This window comes from Mustela putorius, unplaced genomic scaffold, assembly GCF_011764305.1.
Source record: "Mustela putorius furo isolate JIRA1106 unplaced genomic scaffold, ASM1176430v1.1 tig00003853_pilon_pilon_pilon, whole genome shotgun sequence".
Classification (NCBI taxonomy): domain Eukaryota; kingdom Metazoa; phylum Chordata; class Mammalia; order Carnivora; family Mustelidae; genus Mustela; species Mustela putorius.
The window spans coordinates 5,363,641-5,383,583 of record NW_025422005.1 but is presented as its reverse complement, the minus strand read 5'-3'; the positions used below and the strand labels follow the sequence as shown (position 1 = coordinate 5,383,583).

Below are 19,943 nucleotides of genomic sequence, written 5' to 3'. Positions count from 1 at the left end.
GTGGGACTGCCATTTAGGAAAGAGAAAGCCATCATCCATCATGTGTCTTTATAAAGATTTTCCTTATCCTTTATCTTATGAAGCAGTGCTCATAATTATTTAGGCTGAGCTCGGTGTCCAGAATGACCTATAAGTTGTAGGAAGAGAGGAAACTGACGATCCTCTTGGGATCACGCCAAAAATATCTTCCAAACCCACAAGAATAAAGGTGTTTTTGCCCCCCCCTTTTTTTTTTCTTGAAAAGGACATAAATCATACTGATATATGCCCAAATTCAAGCTTTACTTCCAGCCAAAACGTCCAGATTGTGTCCTGGTGTTAGTCCGGTTATTTATTCAGTCGACCTTGACCAACATCCTTCTGTCCACACCCCTCTGTGGCGGTAACTGACACTCAAAGTGAACGATTCCAAGGCACAGTGAAATCCTGAGTTCATGATGAAGTACCGTGCGACGGGATACAGAAAAGCATACTAAAACGTTTAGCTGTCTTTGATAGTTCGCTGACGTCGTCATGTGAAATCAGTGGCTTTGTGTGTACTTTTAAAAGTCCATCATTATGAAGTATGTTGTCATCTAGGAGGATAGAACACATTTTCTCGAACAGTTTGTCAACATGACTGATCATTTCTTAAACTTCGACATGATGTAAAGGCCTCCATCTGTACCCTGACCAGGCCCCGCGTGGGTTAGAGGCCTACCCGCTACCATGGGACATTTCAGTCTCCTTCTGTCTCTCTGCTCCATCCCCTCTGAGCATAAACCTTTAGACCTTCAGGCCTCGAGAAGGCTTTTCCAGCTCCAGCCCCACGTCCATATTCCAAATAGGAAGAGGAAGACAATGAGAAGGAGGATAAGGTAGTGCTACATCATGAAAGCAAAGAATTTCCAGAAATTCCTGGTGGATTTCCCAAACAACTCAGAATCATGTCACCTGGTGGCCACCTCTTGCAGCAGGGGTCTCGAGAAATGTGGGTATCCTACCAGTGTACCCATGCTGGAATGAACAGAACTGAGCTTCTAGTAATTAGGGAAGAGGGGAGAATGGTTGTCGAGTAGGTTGTCAATGGTTGTCAACTAGGCAAGCACCAAGATGTGAGTGACTCCTAGGAAGATTAACGGGTCACACAAGAGATGGAGTGGCCCATGAATCATGCCTGGGGGACTGGGTCCACTGGAAGGTCAAGATTCTGATCAACCTGTACGTGGAACCTGGGATAGGGTGCAGACCCCCAGCAAGAGACCATCCCAGAACCCTGCTCAGAGCAGCTACAGAGGGAAGAGGCAAATGGTCCAAGGCACAAAGCTCCCAAAATTGTTCTAGAAGGTGATATGGCAACTCATGTCAAAAGTTTTGAAAAAAGGGAACTTCTGCTCTGGAAGAGGCTGCCCATTTGTCTCTGCTCCCCAGGGACTCCCTGAAGCTGCTCTGAGACCTGATGACTCAGCTTTTCCTCCATCCTTGATCCCCCAAGACCACCGGAAACGTTCTTTTGTGCCTTCCTCAGTCAGAACTGGCTTCAGTGGCTGCCTCAGATTTTCCATGCCGAGGGCCTGAGGGGCAGTGTTCTGGTAGAGAGTACAGCATGTGCACAGCAAGATGGAGGCATTCTCAGATTATGGAGTATTTTGGTTGTCTGGGGTGAGTGTGTGTCAAGAATTAAAGTCCAACTCCCATACTGGTTCTCACTGTTGCAATGGGTCAATTTCTATGGCCACCCTAAAACCCAGCTTATGTAAAAATATTTATTTCGACTTTACCATATTTAAGGCGAGACATATACCATTTTACTTATCTAATCACATTAGGGGAAGTATGATTTATCAATGAATTTTAAAGTGATCTATTTTGTGATAAATGTGGGCTCAAATGTAGATTAGAAGTGACCTACGTATTACGGTATCAAAAAAACAAAACACCTATGTTCTATGAACTGTTTGGAATTTTTACGCCTCTTAAAAAGAGTTTTAATAACTGAGGTTTTTTTGGTGTGCATAAGTCTCCTATTTTGCTTCTACATGACAAGACAGAAAGTTCCAGACAGCTTGTGGAAAGCGCTCCACTGCGAAAACAGAACATGGGCGTGGGTCATCTTTATTCCTGAAGAGTGACGGGCAACACTCGACGTCATTGTGTTATTACATTTTTAGCTTCTCATATTGACGCATTTAATTTTGATCCAATGAAAATGACTAAGAGATCTGGGAAAATTCACGTGGGGGCCCAACTGTAGAAACGTTAGCATTCTGTTCTCTTCGCCAGCATCACGTTCCTCACGTCTGCTTTTAATGGGTGCCATTTTCACAACGGAAATGGTTTCCTGGTGTCTGCTAGGCGCCCTGAGGGCTGGCTCAAAGCCCAGCTGGAGGGCCTGATGGGTCAGCACCACTGACTGCTCCCGCCCCTTGAAGGTTGAAAGAACTCTAATAGTTGTTTGAAAAATAGAATCTGGAACACTTTTGTACCTTCAAGGATATGATCCTCTTGGGGCCCACTCTGACAACCTTCATTCTGCCCCAAATCTCTGTTTACTAGTCCCAACTTGAGGAGCCTCCCTCTACAGCCAATGCTGGTCAGACATGGCGAACAACGAAAGCCATCCCTTCCAGCCAGAGAGAAGCATCCCGCTGTGCTGGCCCCCGGTCAGGATGAACTCAGCCTGCAGTCCCCAGGGACCTGGTAAGTCAGCAGCTGTAGAAACATACGGTTCTGTGTTTCAAAATGCAGATGACCACATTTCCCTGACCTCGGGTGTTCTCTGAAACATTCCCTACCAATGACTGTGAATCCTGCTCTTGGAATGTGGTAAATTGAGGAATTTAACACAAATACCCCAAGCAGATAACCTTCCTTCTGGCTTTTCCCAGTATTGTTCCTGGAGATAGATTTTAGAAAATGAGTTCCTTTACGTTGGAGGTTTTAGGACTTTTTTTTTTTTTTTAAAGCCAGAAACTGTAAATTTTTGCGTAAGAGGATTCTTCTCTTCCCTGAGGTCAAGGGACTGCAGATCAGTGTTGGGTTTCAGCCATCCTATAACCGGTCTTCCGTGCTGATAGCACCTAGATTTCCTTTTATGGGATAGCTTCTTCCCTTTGGGGCAATCTGATGGAATGAAAATCCCAGCACACTGCTCCCACTGAGGGTGTGGAAGGAGGCGGTGCTCCCAGCTCTCCGGAACCAGATTGTTTCCACTTCCAAGCCCCCCACCTCCACCTCACGCCCCATCCTAGAGGTCCTGAGACCCTTCCAATACATTCCCTTTTGCTTAAACTAGACTCTAGAATCCTGGTGTCTATCCTAGGAGTTCACCCCTCTTTGCTCTGAACCAGCTTCCTGGGCAGAACCTCGTTCTATCTCAAATGTGTGTTCTTCGGTCAAAATGCCTGTGTTAGACACAGACCAGAGTTTCTCAGACGTGGTGGAACTCGGGCCCATCGATGCATTCTCAAGAATCCACAAGGTTTTTTTTAGTTTTTTCAAGATTATATCTTTATTTATTTGAGAGAGAGAGAGCACAAGAGAGAGCAGAAAGCACAAGCGGGGAGGTGGGGAAGTAAGAGGCAGAGGGAAAGGGAGAAGCAGACTCCCTGCCTGGCGGGTAGACCCACGCCGGGCTCGATCCCAGGACCCCAAGGTCATGACCTGGGCCAAAGGCAGATGCTTAACAGACTGAGCCACCCAGGTGCCCCCAGTGAGAACTTTACAAAAATATTTTACAGCTTTGCTTTTCTATGAAAAACTTCAAAGGATCAAAACAGTCATCTTCTGCTGGGTTGATGTCGCTCCTCAGCACTCCAGCTCAAACATTCACATTAAACGGTTCTGACACAGAGTTGCAGGGACAACTGCTGGGACACTGACTTTCCAGAACAGTAGGGATCTGGAGGCAGCGACGGAGCTTGGAGAAGCCCAGATTTCCGAAGTCCCTTCCCCCCAAGGAATTGCCCGTGCTGAAGCTGAGTTTGGTTGGAGAAACAGGAGAGCACAATGTTGGGTCAACCTTGTCTTCAACAACAGCCAACAATTGCTAGAGCAAATTCTCCTTCTATGCAGCGCATAGAAGTTCAAGGGCATTGCAGTACTCATGGATAATGATGATTCGCCCCCATTGGGGAAACCAGGGGGGCCTCCAGGGCTGGTCCCCGGGGAGCAAGCTTCTTCGTGCTTCTAGGAGCTTCAGTATCCGTGCTGAAATAAATAGGGAATTTAATCTACAGGGATTAATGGTCTCTTCCTACGGGACATTGATTCACGTGACTTACTACCGCTGGTACCACCGTGCTCACAGTAGTTAAGAAGCTGAGGAGAGACGCAGCGAAGCCGAGAGAGACGGGCCAGCCCTCGGTGTGAGGCCAAGGATCGGGAAGGAGTTATACCAGTGGATTCATCTGGTTTTCCTGCCTGGAACCTTCAGGCTCCATGATGAGGACAGCTGTCATGGGGGTAGCATAGCCTGAGGGCTGTTTCCTGGCTTCTCCCAACCCCATCAGCCTAAGACCCGTGGATAGGTTAGCAGCCACAAGGGAGCTGAGAGGGAAGGAACTACAGGCATTCTTGCCAAACGACAACAACAACAACAACAAAACCCTGAATCTTATCAAGCCTCTAGAGGTCACTTCCATCATACCAGGAAGACAGAATGGGCCAGATTCAGAACGTGGGGAATTTTCTACCCGACCCACAGCCAGGTTTCTTTGTCGTGGGAAAAAATAATTTTTAAAAATTATAATGTGATTGTTTTTATTATTGATTTATAAGTTTTATTTGGTATAAAATGTTTTATAAAATTGATTTATACATGTTATTTATTTATTAAAAAGTATGTGTGAGAGAGACAGAGAGACAGAGACTCATAAATCAAAGACACGTAAGAGAAGGAACAGTCAAAGGCAACCTGTGGGTGTTTTGGGGACCCCCATGTGAACAAATCAACTGTAAAAACCCATTATTGAGGCACAGGGGGACATTTGAACACTGGCAGGGAATTAGATGATCGCATGGTGTATACTGTGTCATCTTGGCTAAGCTAGACCTAGATGTGCTGAGCCCCTTTCCTAGTCACTCTAAGCTGGCAGCGGCCAGAAGAGGAAGTCCCGTGGGACTTGGTGCGGGAGGGGAGAACTGCCATTACTCTCCAAGACTGTTATGATCTGATGCAGGACAGACAGACCCAAAGGGGCCAGTGAATTGCAGCTTGCCCTCCCTCTCCTGTGTCCCCACCCAGCCCGTGTCCCTGACCACCAGCTCTGCTGACCGTCCGGGGCCGGAGCCAGTCTCCAGCTGCTTGGCTGCGGTCCACTGGGGCCCAACTAGTCAGTATGAAAGGATTCTTGTGAATTGCTTAGGTTGATAATGGCATTGCACTCGCGTTGGAAGAAAGAGAAAGTCCTCATCTGTTCCAGGCACATACTGAAGTACTTAGCGGTAAGATTATGTCCCATGTAGAATCAACTGGAAAATGGCGCTGGGAAACCAGAAGAAAGGTTGGGTTTTCACCACGCACAGCCCACACGGAGCGATGGGCAAGACTGGGGCAGCTCGGGGGCTGGCAGGGTCGGGGGTCTGCTGCCCTCGCTGCTCCGCCCATCTGCTGTGTCTCTGTGTGTTCGCCGGGGAAGACGGGGAGGCAGGAGGCTGTGGAAGAAACGCAGAAGATCCTCAACGTCCCCTGAAGAAACCCCTACCCCAAGTAGCAAACTTGCACGATTGGCCCAAGTGTGAGATAAGAGGGGCTTGGGAGGGAGAGGAGGGGGACCGGGAAATCCTTCCAGGCTCCTTGAGCACGTGGGTTAAAAGTGGGGAGGGAAATCTAGGGGAGGCAGGAGGCAGATTAACCCGCTCCCATCCAGAAGGGAAAAGAGAACCAACAAAGCCTCACGGCTGCTTTCAACCCGGGGTGATACATCTGAACGTGTGTGAGCTGGTCTTGTGGTTCTTCCGCAGGAGGGGAAAGAATCTGGGACCTTGGGATCCTGACACGAGCTCAGGCTACTGAGTTTTTCTAATATGATGTTTGGAGGGCTGGGTTTTAGACCAAAAGATGCACTTTTAAAAGGTACCTTCGAAATTGAGCTTTTTGCATATTTAATTGAGAGACAGAGGCTTTTTTTGCCTTTTTTTTTTTTTCTTCCAGAAAATAATGCAGAAATCCTCAGTCTCCCAGGCACTGTTTTGGGGAGGCCCGAAGAGGACGGGGCAGCGGGGAAGATGGCGAGGGGCCCGCCCTTCGCACAGGCTCAGCTTCTTGCAAAGGGATTTCTTTTATACTACAACTGCCCCCCACCCCATCCCCGCACCCCCATCCCCCCCCCTCGCCAGGCTCCACTTTTGGGTCAGTTTAAGATCTCAGCTGGTGAGGATCCCAAGGCATCCTCTGGCTTCTGAGCCAAACTCCTTCTTTGGGAACAATGAGCATTAGAATGGGAGCTGCTTTCCATCTCAGGGTCCTGGGATCGAGCCCCGCATCGGGTTCTCTGCTCAGCGGGAGCCTGCTTCCTCCTCTCTCTCTCTCTACCTTCTTCTCTGCCTACGGGTGATCTCTATCTGTCAAATAAATAAATAAAACCTTAAAAAAAAAAAAAAAGGAACTGCTTTCTACATGGGGATTATTCACCTAGAGGAATGTTAGAAGGACAGGATGAAACAGAAGGGAGTGTTCTGTGTTGGGAAAATAAATGACGGGTGCGCATCCCCTGGGTAAGGTCCGTGAATTCACACAGAACGGGAACCCCGTGGAAACAAAGTCAAGAGGAAACCTACCACATGAAGTTTTAAAAGAGTTATTCTGAGGGCCCTATCTCAGGATAGGAGGTGGGAAAAGTGGACGGCAGGTGGGGTCCCCAAGGCAAAAGAGAGGGAGGTGCGTGGGGCCTCGCAGCAGAAGGAAGAGAGACTGAGGCTGCGAAAGGCCAGGCCTGAGAGGACGTCCGGTCAGTCCTCGGGGCCGGTCAGTCCTCCGGGGCTCTAACTTCCCGAGGGCAGGCCGTCCGGTGCAGAGCCCGGATACCAAGTCTTCTAAAAGGTTTAATTGCTGATGGTTTTCCCTGTGAAAGGGAATCACAAGACACCACCCCCACACTTGCCTCCTTCGCATAGAGTATTCTTTTGAGTTGAAAGCAGCTAAGAATCAACAGGGGCAGAGCGAGTTCTCTGCTCTCCCCATTAACTGCCTAAAAGCAGGGCACAAATTTCCCTTTGCAAAGGTGTCTCCTGGTCTCCCCCCTCCAAACTGGCCAAATTCCATCCGTCCTCTGCCCCTCCACTCCCTCCCACCCGTAGCAGGAAGAGGAGAGAACTCTTATCACCAGAGACGGAGACAAACAAGTTTGCAGAAACAGACTTGACTAAAAGAACCTGATCTTTCATTTGTCCTCCCGTATACGTGTTTTCTAGTTTCCTCCTCGTGATTCATCATCTTCTAAAGCCCTTTGTTAAAATGGTACAGAAGTCCCCAAGTCAACAGCTTCTTAGAATTTCACTGCCCTCCCCCCTCCGTGAACTCTATGTACAGAAATGTTAATAAGAATTGTGTGCCTTTCTCCTGTTAAACTGTTGTTTTTTGTTTTGTTTTGTTTTGTTTTAATTTAACTTGCAGGCCCTCAGGACTGAACCAAAGAGGGTAGAGGAAAAATATTCTTCTTTGACAAATGTATGCAAACTCGTTAAACACACAAAATGGAGACCACTGGCTTAATTACCAGTCCCCATGAAAACAATTCATCTAAGGTAATTAAGGTCCTTGAGGCCACCCATGTTCTCCTGACAGCAGGTAGAAATACCGGCCCAAGCCCTTTCCAAGTCCAAACAGAAAGTTTGATTCTGGGTGCCCAGGTGGCTCAGTCAGTTAGGCATCTGCCTTCCACTCAGATCATGATCTCAGGGTCCTGGGATTAAGCCCTGTGCCAGAGCTTCTGCTCGGCTGGGAGTCTGTTTCTCTCTCTCTCTCTCTCTGTGCTCTTTCTTTCAAATAAACTAATAAAATATTTTTTAAAAAGGGAAGAAAGAAAGAAAAAAAGAAAAGAAAATTTGATACCAGGTTGACCTGTTTGGATTTTGAAACAGCCAACAACAATAGTACTCATTTGAGCATATTGGCACCATAATTTTTTTTAAAAAAACAGCTTTATTGACGCATACAATAAAACAAACAAAATAAACTGCACATTTAAAAGTGTACAGTTAGAGAAGTTTCGACATATGGGTACACCCAGAAACTATCACCACAATCAAGATAGGGAACATATAGGAGTCTTTGGGTGGCTCAGTGGGTCAAGACTCTGACTCTTGATCTCAGCTCAGGCCTTGATCTCAGGGTTGTGAGTTCAAACCCCTTGTTGGGCTCCATGCTGGAGCCTGCTTAAAAAAGAAAAAAAAGAAAAGAGAGAGTAAATGTATCTGTCAGGGCCTAAAAGTTTTCTCATGCCCTTTTGATACCATAGCATTGTTAGGTACCAAAAGAGCAATATGTTTGTGGGTATTAAACCATTGTTTAAGATGTTCATAGGCTATTTGCTTAGACGTCTGGCTCTCTCTTATCCCTTTCCCCTGGTCCCTCCCAACCCCCTCCCAAGCCTGACATCCTCACCCACCCCAAACCCTCCCAGCTGTCATCACCTCTTACCTCCTGAACCTCCCACAAAACCCCCTTGCCCTGTCCCACAAGGGCAGCGGCTACTCTGTGAGCTCATGTGGCTCTGAAGGTGCCCTGAGGAAGGTTCTGGGTGGGAAGGAGACAGCAAAGCCAGGGTAAGCCAGACTCTGGGAGATGTAATGCCTTTATGGAGGCTAGGTTTGATCTAGTGCCACGATTACATAAATTTGAATGGTTTTAAATAGAATACTGATGTTACTAAAAATGGCGTTTTGATTTTACTTGAGAAAAACACCACGATGTCAGTGTTGTCGTTTGGTGTAATCCCAGCAAAAATGCATCTCATGAATAAGGTGCCTTTGATCTCTGAGCTGCTCATATACTGGGCCTGGAATAAAAACTGGGGAATGAGACATCGTAATCCACACAAGGATCTGGATGTTTATAGTAGAATTTTCTGTGGTTGTCCTGGTCTTGCTTCTATTTCAAAAAAATTTCCTAAAATGTGCCACTTCCCAAACGGATATTTTTAGGAAGGAGGTCCGTGTAATGTAAAATTCAAATTTCAACGGAAATATGTTATGGATCCAATCATTCCAAGGGCTTTTTGGTTTTGTTGGTTTATTAATTCTAATGGAACCAGACAATACTGGCCCAAGCTTCCTTTTGCAATGTTACACTTAAAAGGAAGGGGCATACCCTTAACCCATAAGGTCTCTAAAAATTTTTAGTATTAACTTTAGCATTTTTCTGGCATTCTTAATCAGTTTTAAGAACGTTAAATGGATCCAATACTCAGGGGATGAAAACCTGATGAAACCATCTGAATTAAAAGAGAAACAATGGTGCTAATTCTCATTTTTAGAAACGGACAGAACCTTTAAAAAGATACACTTATCTGTACTTTTTTTTCCTCTCAGAGATATGATCTCATAATTGCATGAAATTGCCTCGGAGATATCAGATGTCCCGTGCCTCTGTCCTTTGTGTTCTTCTGGAGGGATGTTAAAATTCTTCATGCTTTTCTGACATGAAAGGCTCCTCAGCAAAGCTGACAAACCGGATCTTCCGGAACTACACACCGGGAGCGGATTCCAAGATGGCTGAGCCCAGGACTGATGGGTCTTCAGATACAAAAAGAGAGGTCGAGGGAGGAGCACCGAGATGGCTAAATCAGGACATCTGTGCCACCTAAGCACAAGTTCTGAGACAACCACGTATCATTTAGTGCTCTGAAGGCAAGAAGACGGAAGCTTAAAAAAAAAAAAAAAGTAATTGGCCCTTCCTGTTCTCCTCTCCACTTCCTTCCCTCCCCCCCCCCGCCCCCTTCTCTCCTTCTGCTTTCCTTTTCTTGTTTCTTTCCTCCGCAATTCTGCCCTAAAGTCCTCAAGGGTGGTAGAGCAAGGTTTTTGTCTCTGAGGACTCAGAGCCCAGAAGGGGCAGGCTGGGCGGGCAGAGCAGGGCAGGTATGAGGAGGGGTCCGCATGGGGGAGGGGGGGCGGGCAGAGACTGGTTCCACGCAGGGGCTTGATCAAAGAAGTGTGTATGCTTAGAAGAACAGGAGCTGGGCCTCTCACTGTTGGAGAAAGAAGTTACAAGTGTGGAAAGGGAGAAAACCAGAACGAACCCTGTGGTTTGGGGTCAGAGCTTAAGATACTGGTATAAGGTCAAGGATTTCAGTAAAAATATGGAAACAGATGTGTGTGTGTGTCGTTATATTTCTAGCTCACTCTGTGAGGGGGCCCTTGGAACAACAAGAGCTCAATAGCAGTGAGCACATCTGATGCCCAGATCTTGGTTCCCAAATACCACTTGCCACAAGAAGCTCCTTGGAGAAGTCGCCGACGCCAGGGCCGGTACGGAGAATGTCGATGGCGAGTCTGGAACACCCATCTGTGGGAGAAATAAAATGTGAATGCCGGGAGGGTGACTGGAACATGCAGAAAGGACACAGAAGTCAGCCTGTGGGGGTTGGCCACCTATCAGGGCTACCACACATAGGATGTTTGGGGTATCAAAGAAAAGAGGGTGACAGATTACAACCCAGTGGATAAAGTAGGAAATCATGAGATCATACCGAATCAAGAGTCCAAAGAGAAGTGGGATGTTTCCCAGCACCTCCCTCAAAATACACGTTAATTACAGAGGACAAAAGAGTAACTTCACGGTGAGGAAGACTAGCGGATGCAACCTCGTGAGACGATTGGTCATGGGAGAGGTTGAAACCCTGCCCCCATGGGAGGAGGCCGGGAGAGCGCCCCACCACCTCCGAGCTGCTCCTGCTACTAGTGCGCGCTGAAATCCGATCGCGATCGCGAGGGAGCCTCCGACAAATGACAACGGAGGGACGCTCTCCAAAGCAACTGTCCAATTCTCTCCACAAATTGCGTGTTCACCAGGGTCAAGGAAAAGGCCATGTTGACCATGAACTGGATCTTTTCTCCATGAAGGCCATTCTTGGGACGACTGGCAAAACTTGAGTGGGATCCAAGGATTCAGGGGTATGAGTGGGTCACAGCCAGTCTCCCGAAGCTGATAGTCAGGTGTCCGTGACGCAGGAGAATGTCCTCGTTTGCAGAGAATGCACACTGAAGTCTTGATCTGATGGGCCATCACCTTGGTTCTGGGGGAGAAAAAAAAAGTTTTTTGTAGTGTAATTGCAGCTTTTCTGTAGGTTGGGGGTGGTTAGTAAAAATATAACAAAGAATTAAATAAATAAGTCATCATGTTTTGTTTTGTTTTGTTTTTTAGACGCATGTCTTGAAGAGAATCATTCACAACCTCACAGAAGTCAGCCTTGAAGGAGCCAGACAGTCAGAGGGAGACCTCCCCGGGTCTGGATGAATCATTCCTTCCATTTCCCCTTTCCTGACTCAAAGTCCAGGCAGAAACCCTCAGCAGTTTTTGCCTGACCCTCGACTTTGCCCATCACAGTATTTATCATACTGTAATTGTAACTGCCCGTTTGCCTATAAATTCCACGAGATTAGAGACATTGACTTGCTCACCACTGTATTCCTTAAGATCAGCACAATTTGTAGGTTGTCTAGGAAAACCACATTCTTTCTCTTCTCAATACGTCACTTCTCACCCCAGATGTGGGGAAGGGGCTTCCCACACCAGATAATTCTTCAACCCTCCTGCAGACACTAACTGGGCCTCCTACCATTTCTGACCCTATCAACCCGGAGGGAGCGTCAGATATCATAGGGGAAGAGTTCAGTCCCACAAGACTGAGCCCACGTCACAGGCCAACTGCCTATCCAGGTTCTCCCCTGTACTTCTGAGAGACAGGCCGTAAAGCCTCCTCAGGTTCCATCACACCCTAGACAGCCCACAGAACTCAGGACAACACTCAGTTGGAAGTTTATCATGTTTATCATCTAATATTATCTAATAATAATATTATCTAATAGAAGAAACAGATGAAAAGTCAAATGAGGGGGTGTATAGAGCAGAGTGTGGGAAGGGTCTCCAGTGCCGCGGCTTGTGTCCCAGGGGCCTATGGAAGTGTTCACCAATCTAGACACTCTCCAAACCCTGTACTTTCAGGAATTTTAGGGAGGCTTCATCCCATTGGCATGATCATCCATTTAACTCCATTTCTAGCCCCTACTCTCAAGAACGGGCAGGGCAGGCAGGGGGCAATGCTGAAAGTTCCCAGCTTCTAAACATGGCTCGGCCTTTTTGGTGACCAGCCGCCATCCAGGAGCCATCCAGGAGTGTCCTCATCAGAACAGAAGACACTCCAATCACCCAGGAAATTACATGGGTTTTAAGAACTCTGTGTCAGGAACTAGGGTCAAAGACCAAATATTAGAACCCAGGGCAGAGATACACAAGTCTGTTTCTTAGTACGTCCCACAGGTATTTTTTCCTTGCTGAACGAAGGGAAGAAGAGTCCCCACGGACCCCCAAGAAGTCTTTCCTGTCGTTTTAGAATATTTTTCATTTGAGAATTAAAAGGCAAAGACCAAGGGATCCAGCTGAATGATCAGCACGTTCCTCAGCGCCGAGGGGCCCTTTGTCTTCCCTCGCGGAACCATTATGAGATTTTACTCTCGGCTCTTGAGTCTTTGCAGAGGAGACCGGGCAAAGCCTGGTGTGAGTCACTGCCGTAGATCAACGTGACCTTGCTCTCTGGAGGGCTCACCGTGGGGAAACCTAAAAAGGAAGAAAATCAGAGCATCGCCAAAGCTCCTGAGCGGAGTCAAGGGCTTCAGCCCAAGTTCCGGACTCTTAATAAATACGGTTATCAAGGCTGCCAGCCCTCTCTCCTCACCCAAACCACCAAATCGTGGCGGGCCTTCGGAAACATGCAGAATGAGTCTCTTTAAAGAAAAACTCCGCCGAATAACCCAAGGACAGACATTTCTGCCTAAACCTTGAAAATGGCAACAAGCTGCCCACAGGGCAAATCTCCCTGTGTTTTCTCCCTGCAGGTCGGGGAGCCTGGCCGGCCCTCGGAGACAGGGCTGGCTAGTTCTCTTCTGCTCAGCCTCTCCACCCGAGAGCCTAGGGGTGAAGAGGAAGAGAAGCCGGTGCTCTCCCCACAATAGGGGCAATTGTTCGGAGCTGCCACAGCCAGTGAAATGTTTACCTTTTGTTTCACAACCTCACAGGAAGTGAGGGGCCCAGTCATTCTGATTCTCCTAGTCCCCTCTGGTCCAGAACAAAGGAGGCGGGTTGTTTCTCTGGTTGCCCCAAAAGAAAACGTTAACAGGTAGGAAGTTAGCACTTGGCCGAAGACTCTAGGTCATGACTTCGGGTTTCAACCCGATTCTCCCGCTACTGCATGAAACGCTTCCCAGGAATGACATCTAAACGAGCCTTGGTCCATGTTCTCCTACTTTGCATGTGCCTCAGGGACCTTGAGAGGGCGGGACTGAGCATTTTAACCATCTTTCTGTTTGGTCTATTGGACGCCATCCATGGTTAAGATCAAAGGTTGGGCAGAGCTCGTGCTCTGAGGGTTTCACAGCGCTCAGCCCTCTACCGCCTTCCAGGCCAGGCTGCCTCCCCGCGTGGCTTCTGGGAGCGTCAGTGTTTCCTTCAAGATGCATTTCCACAATGGTGCAGCCAGAATGGGCATCGGAGATGGGGATGTTGGCACCGGCTCCGCCCCTGAAAGGCAGAGCGAAACATCTCTGGGCTGACCATTGCTCGCACTCAGGTTCAAGTCATACTGCAGAATACCTTTGAGGGCACGCACAACTTTTTCATTGCCTTGAGAGACAGCGAAAGTTATTTCAAAAAAATTAAAAATTCATAATTCTGTCTCAAACGAGATTGTCATAACTAGAAACCTGTGGTTTTCAATACTTTGGTCTATTTCTAGATTCAAATCTCAGTCTCTGAGCTTGGAAGGTTGGAGTCCAGATCCTGTCTCTCTCACTTCCTGGTTGTGCAACCCGGGAGAAATCACTTAACTTCCCTGTGCCTCCGTTTCCACATCTATAAAATGGGGAAGGAGGAATGAGTAGAAGAGTTTCATCCGGTTTTGTGAGGATGAAAAACGTAAGTACATGTTAGGTAGTAACCAGCACGTAGCAAACACCCAAGAAATGCTGATACTCATCCTTATTGTATTGCTCTGGCGTTTTTGAGAATTTTCTGTTTGAGAAAGAATGTGTTTACGTAAAACAGACTGAAACTAAAATGAACAGATCTGCACGCCCAGCAAAGACTCGCACTTTCAAATCTCAAATAGCTTCTTACGAACATGAAAGCTCTGATTTTTCAGATAGTGGAGAATTTACTTTTGCCTTCCTGATGGTGTCTGCCTTGTATTTTTAAGTCTCTTTCCATTGAAAATGAACTCAAACTAGCAAGAAGAGTTAGAGTGTGGGCGGGCCCGAAGAAATACACTGCAGGAAAGACAAGGACAGAGTTAGAATCAGGAGGTAGATGAGACCCATGTCCCCCGAAGGTCCCCTCGCTCTCCTCTGCTAAGGACCGCAGCTGGTGTTACTCGGACTGCCTGGGTCTGATGCCCCTTAAATGTCATCCGTCTGGAGACAGTCCCTCCCGCCCCCGCCCCACCACCACCACATGCAGGAGCCCTGACCAGAGGCAGCTCCCAGGGCCGTACCCTGATGACTCCGGGAACATGGAGAGCATGGGTCTCCTTTCTCTCGGATCCAGCTGGAAGACTCTCGAGGAAGAACTCTGACTGGTGTCCTTTGGGTCATCGAGAACCTACACCGGATCCCAGAGCTGGTCCCTGGGGGAGAGGGGGGTAGACCGAGGAGGGAGATAGAAGGATCAAAATAATGGCAGAGAGGGAGGCGAACACAACCGTCGGATTCTCCTGATTCTCCGAGGACACCAGGCCCCCTTTCGTAAGTGCTTTATGGATCAGAGTGCCTGTGGATTAAATGGACTTTCCAGCTGGAAATCACGTGGTCTACACTGCCAATTCGGCTGTCCCAGGGACACTTTTCATGACCATCCATTCATTCATCATTCACGGAGAGGCTCACAGGATATAACCTTTTGTTCATGCCCACGGGGCCCCAGACGAGCACTGGGCAGAAGAAACACCGACCAAGCCCTGCTCTCCCCAGGGGTGCGTCTCAAGAGCCAGGGAGCCACTAACCCGGTCCTCGGGGAATGACTTCATGACTAAATTGGGAATTGATGAAAGCCAGCCGTGTTTCAGATGCGCCTCGAACTGCCCGAGTTCCGTGGACTTCATGTTTATGTGATTTCCACTATCTAAAACGGTTATAAAGTTGGGTGAAATATTTTTTTTTTTCATCACGCCCTGCACTTTGACTTCCTCACACTTTCAAGTTCATTTCTGGTCCCTCAGGTCCGTCTGGAAGTTCTAAGAAAGACCTTTTTAAAAGATTTTTGCTCAGGGCTGCAAAGGAACGGTTTGTTTTCATTCGTCATATACTGACACAGGCTCACCTCCAGGTCTCTGGGGAACCATATGAGGCATTTTCCAGAGTTATTTCCAGAATAAACAAGGCTTGAAAGGCTGGCCTTGCTTAACCACTCTCCACAGCTCTGCTTCTCTACTCCAGGCGGGAGGGGCGACTCCTTGACCATCTGTAAATATTTCAACGCAACCAATTCTCTAAGGAATGAGAATTTTTTTGTTGTTAACTCTGAAACATCTGCAGTAAAGACACCTTTTTTTTAAAATCACTATGTGCATGTTATTGATGGTGAAAAGTTTCAACGCTGTATTTTTATGGCCGTTCACAGAAGAGTTTCACACTCTAAGACCCTCAGGCACAAGGGCACAGAAGAGTCTAGATGATCAGAAGGGAGGAGTTGCTTTTATCCATATGTTCCCATACACACGGGAAGAACTCAGACACACTCCGTGCGCCTGAGAAACGTTTCTGGCCACTGGCGTGGCCTGCTACATTGGAAACACCCGATACCCTGAAAATGGAACTGATTAATGACACACCAAGATGGCAAGAAGGCAGAAGGTCATGTACTAAAAATATGTAAACAGCCCAATTTGTCACTTGCACATATACCCTGGGGATAATCTGTGGCTCGTGCTCAAAATGAGATTCCTAACCCTTCTGCTGGTCCCCAAGCCCTCCACATGCTTGGGAAGGGGTCCTTAAATGGATCATCATGGGATAAGGGAAGCCTGAGGCATCTGGGGTAGAAGTAGTTCCATGTGTGGCAAAAGGTTGAACTTGAACTTGCTTTTGCCGTCCACCCTCCTCAGTCTAGGGAACATTCGAGGTGTGCAGACCATGTGTCAATGGCGTCAGCCTCATGGTGTCTGTAAGGCTCTGGGTTTGGAGGGGACCTCTGTGAGTTGGAGAGGACATGTCTGCCCCAAAAGACAGTCCTGCTCACCTCCAGACACTTGCTGGCAATGCATCATTTTGGCAGTCCCTTCTGATTTTTATTTTTATTTTTTTATTTTTTATTTTTTTAAAGATTTTATTTATTTATTTGACAGACAGAGATCACAAGTAGGCAGAGAGGCAGGCAGAGAGAGAGAGAAAGGGAAGCAGGCTCCCTGTGGAGCAGAGAGCCCGATGCGGGGCTCGATCCCAGGACGCTGAGATCATGACCTGAGCCGAAGGCAGCGGCTCAATCCACTGAGCCACCCAGGCGCCCCGCCTTCTGATTTTTAAAGAGAAATCAGAAATCTCCAGGTTTTCAATATTGCCAATTAATTCAAATTTAAAAGGCCAGGGAGCCAACACAGAAAGAGTGTGTTGACCAACAGAGTTCTGCTCTTCTCATGAGGACTCCTTAGTTACTTTTCCTGAAATCTCAAATACAAAGTATCTTCCAAGAATGCTTTGGTACCCGGCCTGGGAGTCAGCTGCCTTATCCCCATGGGGCTGGCCATGGAGGAAGCAAAGACACCAGAAGGCACCTGTGGACTAATGTGAACTCTTTGGTCTTCTCCCCTGTTCCTGGAACGCATAGCTCCTCAAATCCATGGTATTTCTTGAGTGATGGGAGTGTCTCGTTATTCATAATGAGTCCCCTTTGATCACACCTGAGTTTATGCTAATGAGGTGGCAGGCTGGGGCCCCTACATGGCTTCTATTGTGCTGGTCCCCAGAACGACCAAGAGATTAGAGGGTTGGAACTTTCAGCCCTATCCACCGACCTCTGGGAAGAAGGAGGAGCTGTGGAGTAAGCACCATAAAACCCTTGAACAAGAGTTGATGTGCTTCCCAATGCATGAGCACTTAGAGTTGCCAATAGTGTATCTAGAGAGGGCATGGAAGCTCCCAGCAACCCACCACTCCCCCAGACCGTGCCCTATGCCTTTCTTCCATCCCCCTATTCCTAACTTGTGTCCTTTATGTTTAACTGGTAAATGTATGTGCCTCCCTAGGAGTCCTATGAGCCATGTTAGCAAATGATGGACCCTTAGCAAGGGGTCTTGGGAACACCCACTCTAGAGCCAGTCCATGAGAAGTGCAGGTGGCCCAGGACTTGCGACCCGCAGGTGGGGACAGGCTTGGACTGAGCATTTACCAGCGGGATCTGCACTAATTCAAGGCAAGTTAGTGTCTGAATTTAATTGAACTGCCAGTTGGTGTCAGAGAATCAGAGAGTTGGTGGTCCGTCTTGGAAAACACCTGAAAGCACCCAAATCTCAAGCTCCAGCTTTGGGCTTTGTAAGTCAGTGCATCTGACATCCGGTTTGAAGCTCTTGGGGTCCCTTTCTGTTACACCAAAGCTTCAGCAAGGGGTGTGTGTGTGCGTGGGTGTTTGGTTCTGGTTTTTGTTTTTGTTTTTAAGTAATCATCTTTGCTCACCCTAGAAAGTTAAAAAGGCAGCTGATGTAGACATCCAACCATGGCATGGGTGTCTACCTAGACGTGGTCTTCCCCTGGTTTTTGACTAGTCCGTCTTTTCTGTGGAGTCTGGAATCGGGACAATGGCTCACTCAAGTGAATTTGTAGTTGAGTAAGCAGCCTGAGGAGAAGCAAGGAGTATGTAGCCTGAGGAGGAGGACCCCATAACCAAGAATCCCCTACAATCAGGTAGGTCATGAACGAGGCTGGCTGTAATTCCATCATTAAAGAAAGGATGATGTCACAGGACAACAAACTGCCCACATTTGGGTTACATGAAAAACATGAAGACACAGCTGTCCCGGGTCCCTGTCTGCACCTCTTGCCTTCCTTCTCTTTCCCAGCCTTAGCTCACCCGCCCAGGCCACGCAGCCTTCAGTCAGGCTCTGGGATATGTTACACATGCCGAGGAATGAAGATCGCCTCCCTGAATTACCTCAGGGCCCGGCAGGGGTCTAAAATGTATACCACTATTTACAGTTTCTGTGGGGTTTTTATTTTTAATTTTGTATTTATTTATTTTTTAAATGAGTAGACCTTATTTTTTTTGAGCAGTTTTAGGTTTACAGAAGAAATCATGTGAAAGGTCTGGAGTTCCCATGCCCCCCGCCCCCGGCTCTTCCAATTTACCCTCTTATTAATGTCTCTGTTAGTGTGTATTTATTGTAGTTGGTGAGTCAATGCAGACACATTGTTTTTAGCTAAAACCCATTTACATGGGTCAATGCAGACACATTGTTTTTAGCTAAAACCCATTTACATGGGTCACTTCTGGTGTTGTACATACCGTGGGCACATAATGCAAGCACCTCCATTCGGGCATCACACAGAATACTTTCAGTGCCCTAAAAACGCTTGTACTCCTCTCTTTCGCCCCCAGGATCCTGGCAATCATTGAACTCTGTACAGTCTCCATCGTTTTTCCTTCTCCAGAATGTCATAGAGTTAGAAGTCATCTGGTACATACACTCTTCAGATTGGTCTCCTTCACTTAACAACATGCATTTGAAATTCCTCCTTGTCTTTTGCTGGTTTGATGGCTCATTTCTTTTTTTAAGAAAATTCCATTGTATAAGTATACCAGTTTGTTTACTCATTTGCCCACTGAGGAACGTCTTGGTTGCTTCCGAATTCTGGCAATTACGATGGAGCTACTGTGAGCATCCATGGTGGAATTTTGTGTGGACGTAAGTTTTCAACTCATTTGGGTAGATGCCAAGGAGTATGGGTGCTGGATCATGAGTGAAGACTATGTTTGGTTTGGGGAAAAAAACTGCCAAAGCATCATCCAAAGTAGTGGTACCATTTTGCATTCTTTCTGTGCACTTTTAAACTATATGTTTTGGACTTATAAAATATACACATATCTATTTTCTCTGTTCCCCCCCCCCCCATATTCTAATATAGGGGACAGACTGCCTTCCTTCAAAACTTCAATCATTGCAGAGAATTTCATGACATCCCTCTGACGCATCGTCTTTATGGACCATGCCATCTGAGCTCTCTCCCATTTCAGGAGTAGGGGTGGTGAAGGGATTTCCTCCCGGGCACCACCAGATCCACAAAGCCTCTCCCATCAAGGTTCTCTTTCCTCCCTGCCATGCCCCTCCTCCCACGTGTCTGCCTACATGTGCTCTTCCCCTGGTTTTTAATTATTCCATCTCTCTTCTGCCTTTTCTTCAAACTCTTCCTCTCCGCGGGATCCTAGTTGCCAGCACCCCAGCCTTCTGCATCCTCCAACAAGAAGATGAGGAGCAACAGCCCAACAAGATGTCCTGGGCCCTACACCCTCCTTCATGACCTTCTCCCTCTGACAAGGTCATGTCCTCAAGAGTCATCTGCACATCTCTCTTTGACAACTTCTTCTTAATATTTTTTAACTCTCTCTCCCCTAAAGTCAGGGTGCCTCCTCCCACCTCCAGCCCAAGCTTCTATTCCAGACAGCACCATGGATGAGTTTTTAACAAACATCTAACAACAGAAAGTCCCTCTTATGCAGATTGTTTCAGTAGAAAGAAAGAGAGAGAGAGAGAGGAGGAAGGAAGGAAGGA

The 19,943-nt window shown here is 47.3% G+C and overlaps 1 long non-coding RNA gene across 1 annotated transcript; it reads right to left on the bottom strand.

Annotated features, from left to right (window-relative positions):
- Positions 1-8,108: 8,108 nt before the first annotated feature.
- On the bottom strand, positions 8,109-15,665 carry LOC106007430. The gene is made up of 3 exons (XR_001182172.2): positions 14,682-15,665; positions 13,191-13,714; positions 8,109-12,754 (listed from the first exon to the last, which is right to left on the bottom strand). It is a non-coding gene; the product is annotated as an uncharacterized LOC106007430 (long non-coding RNA).
- Between the last annotated feature and the right edge of the window lie 4,278 nt (positions 15,666-19,943).